Source organism: Panthera pardus, unplaced genomic scaffold, assembly GCF_024362965.1.
Source record: "Panthera pardus isolate Hobbes unplaced genomic scaffold, ASM2436296v1 HiC_scaffold_1, whole genome shotgun sequence".
Taxonomy (NCBI): Eukaryota; Metazoa; Chordata; class Mammalia; order Carnivora; family Felidae; genus Panthera; species Panthera pardus.
The window spans coordinates 45,572,591-45,579,994 of NW_026526654.1; positions in this window are offsets into that span (position 1 = coordinate 45,572,591).

Sequence of the window (7,404 nt, forward strand, 5' to 3'; positions counted from 1 at the left end):
ACTGTAATTGTTTATGACATTGTCAGTGTAAAGTAAGAGGCACTATATAGAGCCTCTTTGGAACATGGCAATGCAGATATTCTTAAAATTCTCTAGAGAAATCCAGATGCCTCAGTGTAATTTTTGTCGGGTGTGTTCTTTATATCAACTTTAGCTATAACTGAAGAGAACAATAATTACCCTGAGCAGAGGATGCCGACTACTTCATAAACATACAACACAGTAGTGACTCAAAGTTAGACCCAAGGGAAGGCACAGTTGGGTCCCTGATCACATCTTTTGTGTGAGACTCAGGAATCCTATTTTGCTTTGAAACTATAGAATTCTATTCCAGAATGAAAAAAATAGTTATAAAAATGAACAATGTATCATGCATGTCGTGGTGGGTGTTATTGGAAAGAGATGAAAAGCAGACTGACACCATTGCTATCAGTGTAGCTGATGTTATGAAGAGGCCCAGGCACCTATGATGCTGTACAGAACTGTGTGCAAAAAAATTTTAAATAATCCTACTTCTCTTGTACAGGAGATCAGAATCTAAAACCAGAGTGTGGGGAATTGCATAGTCAAAAGGAGGCCTTAGAAAAAGATAACTAAACACCTCAAAAGTTTCAGAACAAATGAAGAAGGGGAAAATTTTTGACTTGGCATATATTGCCCTTATTTACAAATCACAATGATGACAGCCACTCTTTTTTTTTTTTTTATTTTTTTATTTTTTAATATATGAAATTTACTGTCAAATTGGTTTCCATACAACACCCAGTGCTCATCCCTAAAGGTGCCCTCCTCAATACCCATCACCCACCCTGCCCTCCCTCCCACCCTGCCCTCCCTCCCACCCCCCATCAACCCTCAGTTTGTTCTCAGTTTTTAACAGTCTCTTATGCTTTGGCTCTCTCCCACTCTAACCTCTTTTTTTTTTTTTTTTTTTTTCCTTCCCCTCCCCCATGGGTTTCTGTTATGTTTCTCAGGATCCACATAAGAGTGAAACCATATGGTATCTGTCTTTCTCTGTATGGCTTATTTCACTTAGCATCACACTCTCCAGTTCCATCCATGTTGCTACAAAAGGCCATATTTCATTTTTTCTCATTGCCACGTAGTATTCCATTGTGTATATAAACCACAATTTCTTTATCCATTCATCAGTTGATGGACATTTAGGCTCTTTCCATAATTTGGCTATTGTTGAGAGTGCCGCTATAAACATTGGGGTACAGGTGCCCCTATGCATCAGTACTCCTGTATCCCTTGGATAAATTCCTAGCAGTGCTATTGCTGGGTCATAGGGTAGGTCTATTTTTAATTTTCTGAGGAACCTCCACACTGCTTTCCAGAGCGGACAGCCACTCTTTATTACGGGCATGCTTCAGTCTTTGTCTACTGGCCCTATCACTGTTGGAGATGATGCAGATAGAGATGAAATATCAGACTGCAGTTCCTTTTTCACAAAGAGGTCTTGTTTGAGTTCATGTATCACATTCCAGGATCAAGAACAAAAGAAAGACTGGAGTAACAAAAAAGAACCAGACCAAACCAAGTGAAAAACATGCATTCCTTACTATACCCTCCAACCGGTTTCTGTACTGGGGGAGATTTTATCCCTCAAAGTGTATTTGACAATGTTTGGAGATATTCTTGGCTGCCACAACTGTGGGGAAGGGGAGAGGAAGAGTATTAGGCATTTAGTGGGTAGAGAGGCCTGGAGGTTGCTGAACATCCTACGATGAGCAGGAACATGCCCACAACACAAAATTATTGGACCCAATTGCCAAGGATGAGTAACATTGATTTAGAATAAGCAGGCTACTAAACTACTCTGGTACATATGTTAGCTTTCTTCTTCTTTTTTCTTAAAATTATTTTTAATATTTATTTATTTTTGAGAGAGAGAGAGAGAGAGAGAGAGAGAGAGAGAGAGAGAGAGAGAGAGAAAGCAGGGGAGGAGCAGAGAGAGAGGGAGACACAGAATCCAAAGCAGGCTCCAGGCTCTGAGCTGTCAGCCTAGAGCCCAATGTGGAGGTCTAACTCACATACTGTGACCTGAGCTGAAGTCCGACAGTCCCCCAACTGAGTCACGCCAATGCCCCAGCTTTCTTCTTTAAATGAGAAAATTCTCTGTTATACTCCAGAATTACTTAGGTAATGGGCCACAGTAACAAGAGCTCAAGTATCCCTGCTATTCTACCTGGTAGGTAGGTAGGTGGATTTGTATAAACCTTCCTAAGGTACAGATTTGGTTATATTGTAATTCAACCATTTTTATGATCCAGTTGCTTTTTCCAAGGAGACAGGTGAATTGTAATACATAAAATTATTGAGATTCTAAGAGCCATCCTGGTCAGGTCAAATACACACACATGTACACACACATGTACACACAAGCACACACGTGCACAAATCATCCTTTTCTCAAACTTAGAGGCTTCAGTATTATTCTAGACACATAGACTCAAAATCATACAGTTATCTCTCGGGCATGAACTTTGTTGTCAATAGTCTTGTTTTAGAGTCGTATTCTATCTTACCTGTGTTTTTTCAAAAGCTTCTCCTTTTATCCGCTCCTGTCTATGCACACAAAACCTTAACGATGTCATCCCTGGTTTAATAGGACAAACATGCAAACAAAAAGCAATTTGTCTCTGTATTAGTTGCAACTGTCAGTGACCCACAATGCAACACAATAATGGCTACAGCAGTTCAGAGCTCTGGCCCATAAAGATCTTAGGAATCCAGACTACTTCCAGATCACTATTTTGTCATTCCTACAGCACAGGCTTAATCTCATGGTCCAAGATGAATAGTCCAGGTCCAGACTTCTGATCCATGTATAGGCTACAAGGAGGAGGGGACGGAAGGCAGGCCATGGACTCCTTCTCTGAGGACACTTCTTGGAATTTCTGCCTTTTTATCATTCCTAGTAACTGAGTCAGATGAGGGCACACCGCTGAAAAGGAGGCTAGGAAATGTTTTCATTTTGGGTAGCCAAACTACAGGGGTTCAGTTGCCAAGGGAGCATGCTTAAGGAAAGACAGCCATCATTCCCTGTGACAAGACAGTGGGTATCAAGTTATTCATTCTAACAATTGAGGCTTCTAATATAAGCCTTGACTTAGCTTTTCAGCCTCCTTTTCCACAGTTTATGATCTCTGCCACTGCCAAAGCTTCTTTTTTTTATTTATTTTTAATTTTTTTATTTTTTTTGTGAGAGCAAGGGTTTCAGTTTATTACAGATAAGTACCTCAGCACAAATAACACATTGCAAATACTCTTTTTATTCATAGAAATAAAATATTCTTTTTTTTAATATATGAAATTTATTGTCAAATTGGTTTCCATACAACACCCAGTGCTCATCCCAAAAGGTGCCCTCCTCAATACCCATCACCCACCCTCCCCTCCCTCCCACCCCCATCAACCCTCAGTTTTTTCTCAGTTTTTAACAGTCTCTTATAAAGCTTCTTTTTTTTTAATTTTATTTTTTATTATTTATTTTTTCAAAGCTCCTTTAAAGATGCTATTAGTTTTTAAAAGTTTTTATTTATTTATTTTGAGAGAGAGAGAGAAAGAGAAAGTGGGGGTGGGGGAGCAGAGAGAGAGGGAGAGGGAGAATCCCAAGGAGGCCCCATACTGTCATCACAGAGCCCAATGTGGGGCTTGAACCCACGAATTGTGAGATCGTGACCTGAGCTGAAATCAAGAATCAGACGCTTAACAGACTGAGCCACCCAGGCACCCCTAAGCATGCTAATATTGACTGTAGATTTTTCTTCCTTGTCCTCTATTGTCATTGTTTTCCAGTGACAAAACTATCCATATTTTGAGGCTGAGCTTCGATTTTTACCATCACCCCACAATCCTTACTGTTACTTCAAACAGCATCCCTGTCTGCTACTGAGACTGGAGGCACCTTCCGACCTGCTGGATCAAATGGCTCAAGCAGCAGAGCCCCCTGCACAGCAGCTTGGACCCTTTGCAGAGCGTTCTCTTGGTCTGGGCCCCCCTCAAAACTAGCAGCTTTTTGGGTAGTTTGGTAAATGGGTGAGGGTGACATAGCCATAATAGAAATATGCTGCCTTTGAATTCCAAGGAGATCTTTTCCAACACATACATAATAGCTTTCTGGTCATTGGTGCAGTGTTTGAGCTGAGAAGTGTAGTCTGTACTTTCTCCAGTAATATTAGGAGCAACCAGTCAATCTTATTATATTCATTATTTTATCCTGTTTGGACATATTATATACACTATCACCTAGATCCTTGCTTTTTAGAGTTGGTTGATTAGTAGAAGTATTCAATGGTGATATTTTGAGAATCTCTATCACCAGATTACACCATGGACTATCAGTGCCCTCTTTACTGCTGGGAATAGAGTCATTAGCATCCTTAAATTTTATCATATTAGAGAGATCCAGAACCCTAGAAAGAATTCAGAAAACTTATCCTTAACATTCCATTTCTGTAGAACCACTTTCAGTACCAAATAGGGTTCTCCACAGACACAGGACCAATAGAATACACATTGAACCCTTTAACAATGTAGGGGTTAGGGCTGGTTGAAAATCCATTTATAACTTTGGACACCCCCGAAACTTAACCACTGATAACCTACTATTGACCAGAAGCCTTACTGATAACATAAACAGTTGATTAACACATAGTTTACATGTCATATGTATTACATACTATATTCTTACAAGTAAAGTAAGAAGTACATTTACAATATAGTACTGTATTTATAAAAGAAAAATCTGCATGTAAGTGGACCCACACAGTTAAAATCTGTATCATTCAAGGGCCAACTATATACATATGCACATACATATTTATATAGTGATTTATTATAAGAAATTGGTTCCCATAATTATGGATACTAGCAAGTCCCGAGATCCACAGTCAGCAATCTGGAGACCCAGGAGAGCCATGGCTGTAGTTCTAGTCTGAATCCTGCTTGAGACCCACGAAGAGCTGATGTTTCAGTATGAATCCAAAGGCAGGAAAAAAAACCTGATGTCCCAGCTCCCAGGCAGTCAGGCTGAAGGAGTTTTCCTTGCCCCAGAGAGGTTCAGCTTTTTTAAATTTTATTCATGCTTTCAACTATTTGGATGAGGCCCACCCACATTAATGAGAGCAATTTGTTTTACTCAGTTTAGGGATCTAGATATTAATCTCATTCAGAAACACCCTCACAGACACACCCAGAATATTGTTTGACCAAATGACCAAATAAGCATTCTGTGGCCCATTCAAGTTGACACATAAAATGAACCAGCTCACTCCCGTTGTAAAATTCTCTACTATGAACCTTTAATTTATTGGCTGTACCTACTAGTACTCATTGACTGAGTTTATTATTTCATTAAAGGGCACAAAATATTTACTTGTTTATTTCAACATGCCTTCTCTGAAGAAGAGAATTTTTCATATCAACTAGTGCCATTAGGTTATTCTGAAATGCCCATCACTTGGAAAATAGAGGATAGATGTTTAATTTTTTCTTCTATTTGCTTTGTTTCAGCATAAGGAGTTAGTTCCCTAGTTATTTCCGGTGGGGTTCAGTGAGTTGTTTTTGCCTTTATTTTGCTTTCTCTCTTTTAAAAGCAATATATTTTAAAACTCCTAGGTATCATTAATCAGTGTTTAAATTAGTTGTATTTATTACTGTTTTTTTCTGCTTACATTGTTTTATCTTTGCCTAGAGTCCCTTAATATTGGCTCCTGTGGTTTTTTGTTTGTTTGTTGTTTGTTTGTTTGTTTTGCATAGCCAATTGGTCTTTGAAAATGTTCCATGTTTTCTGGGGCAACAGTAGTTACAAATTTTGTATATTTCCTGTGTCAGACCTAGAATCAGCTCAAGGAGCTTTGGTTTCTTGGTAGTTAAGGACAAAATGAGGGTTCATTCCTATTAAATACTCATAGCTTTTAAGTTTTAAGTATACACATATTTTTGAAAAGAAACAAGTAGGTTCATATTTATATTTCCAGTTCAATATGGCCATATATGAGTATGCATAAGAAAAAAATAGAGTTGTAAAATATCTTAAAACTAATTCGATGTGTTACCGGTGGCAGAATCTGTTGTGTGAATGGAGGTCTCTGTCCTTGGACTCCTCACAAGAAGATTTACGTGGGGATCCATGCTGGAATAGACAGCCAGAAAGAAAGGAGAAAGCCCAAAGCAGTTTATTAAAGCAAAAGTATACTCTCAAGGTGGAGAGCCAGCAGGTTCCAGGAGACAGAGCCAGCCCCTAGGTTGTTTGGGAATTGGATGTTATTGAGTGTCTCTGAGCTGGGAGGAGATGTGATGTACAGAGGGGTGGTCTCTAAGGGAGGCTGCTCCCAGTCATTCGGGGGACTCCTCCCACTGGTAGGGACAGGAAGCTTTTGACCCTATAGGGTGTGTGCCTTAACCTGTGGTGGTAGCCTTTCTCCATGGGCTGAGAGCTATAACTGCAGTGTGGATGTATTACAATGAGTCCAGGGGACTGCTGTGGGACAGAGATGGAAGATGAGAGTGTATGCTCTGCACTTGTGTCTCTTGATTTGTCAGCCCCAAGGTCTTAGAAGCTACAAGGTCAGGATGTTGTGCCCTGGGCTTTTTATGCATAGCTTATTTGTTACCATCCTTGTCTCAGCTCATGTTTCTATTATTCCCCTTCAAGGACTTGGGACTCTACCTCCAGCATTCCTTCCACTGCTCAGGTCTAGCTTCTACCTAATGTATGGTCTCATTTGTAGTAATAATATTGGTGTTGATCCTTAAGACTAATTCATATATGGTAAGATAATCCTTTTTTGAAACTAAATTCAAGTGTTATTTCCTGCTACAAAACCACCTCATGATCCTTGAAGCTTGTCTTTTCTCAGAGTACACCCAAAAGCTATGGGGTCAGCCTATTTGGGTAAACTTCTAAGTATGCTATCTATAAGATGAACAGTCTTGGAAAAACAACTTACACATTTGAGTTCCAGTCACTTTAGCTGGCAACATACGAAGAATAATAATAATATCTGTCTACCTTCCATAATTGAAGTAAGGATTAAGTGAGATAATAAATATTAAAATAATTGGAACAGTGCCTGACAAATAATAGGCATTTGGTAAATGTTAGTAATTTACAAATAAATCATGGAACATTCTAAATGGAATTATATTCTAACTAGAATTATTTATGTGCATTAAAAATTCTTAGTATACTTTAAGTTTCTTGAGGGCAGAATCTACATTTAAATCAACCATTACATTCTTATTTATATCCAAAAAAAATAATTGTCTGAGTTACTTTGCAGAATGCACAAAGTGCATACACAGTAGTAGTTAATGTGGGAAAGTGTGTCTGTGTGTGCTTATGTGTGTTTATTTGGGAAGAGACAAGAGAGAGACAGACAAATAAGATAGAGA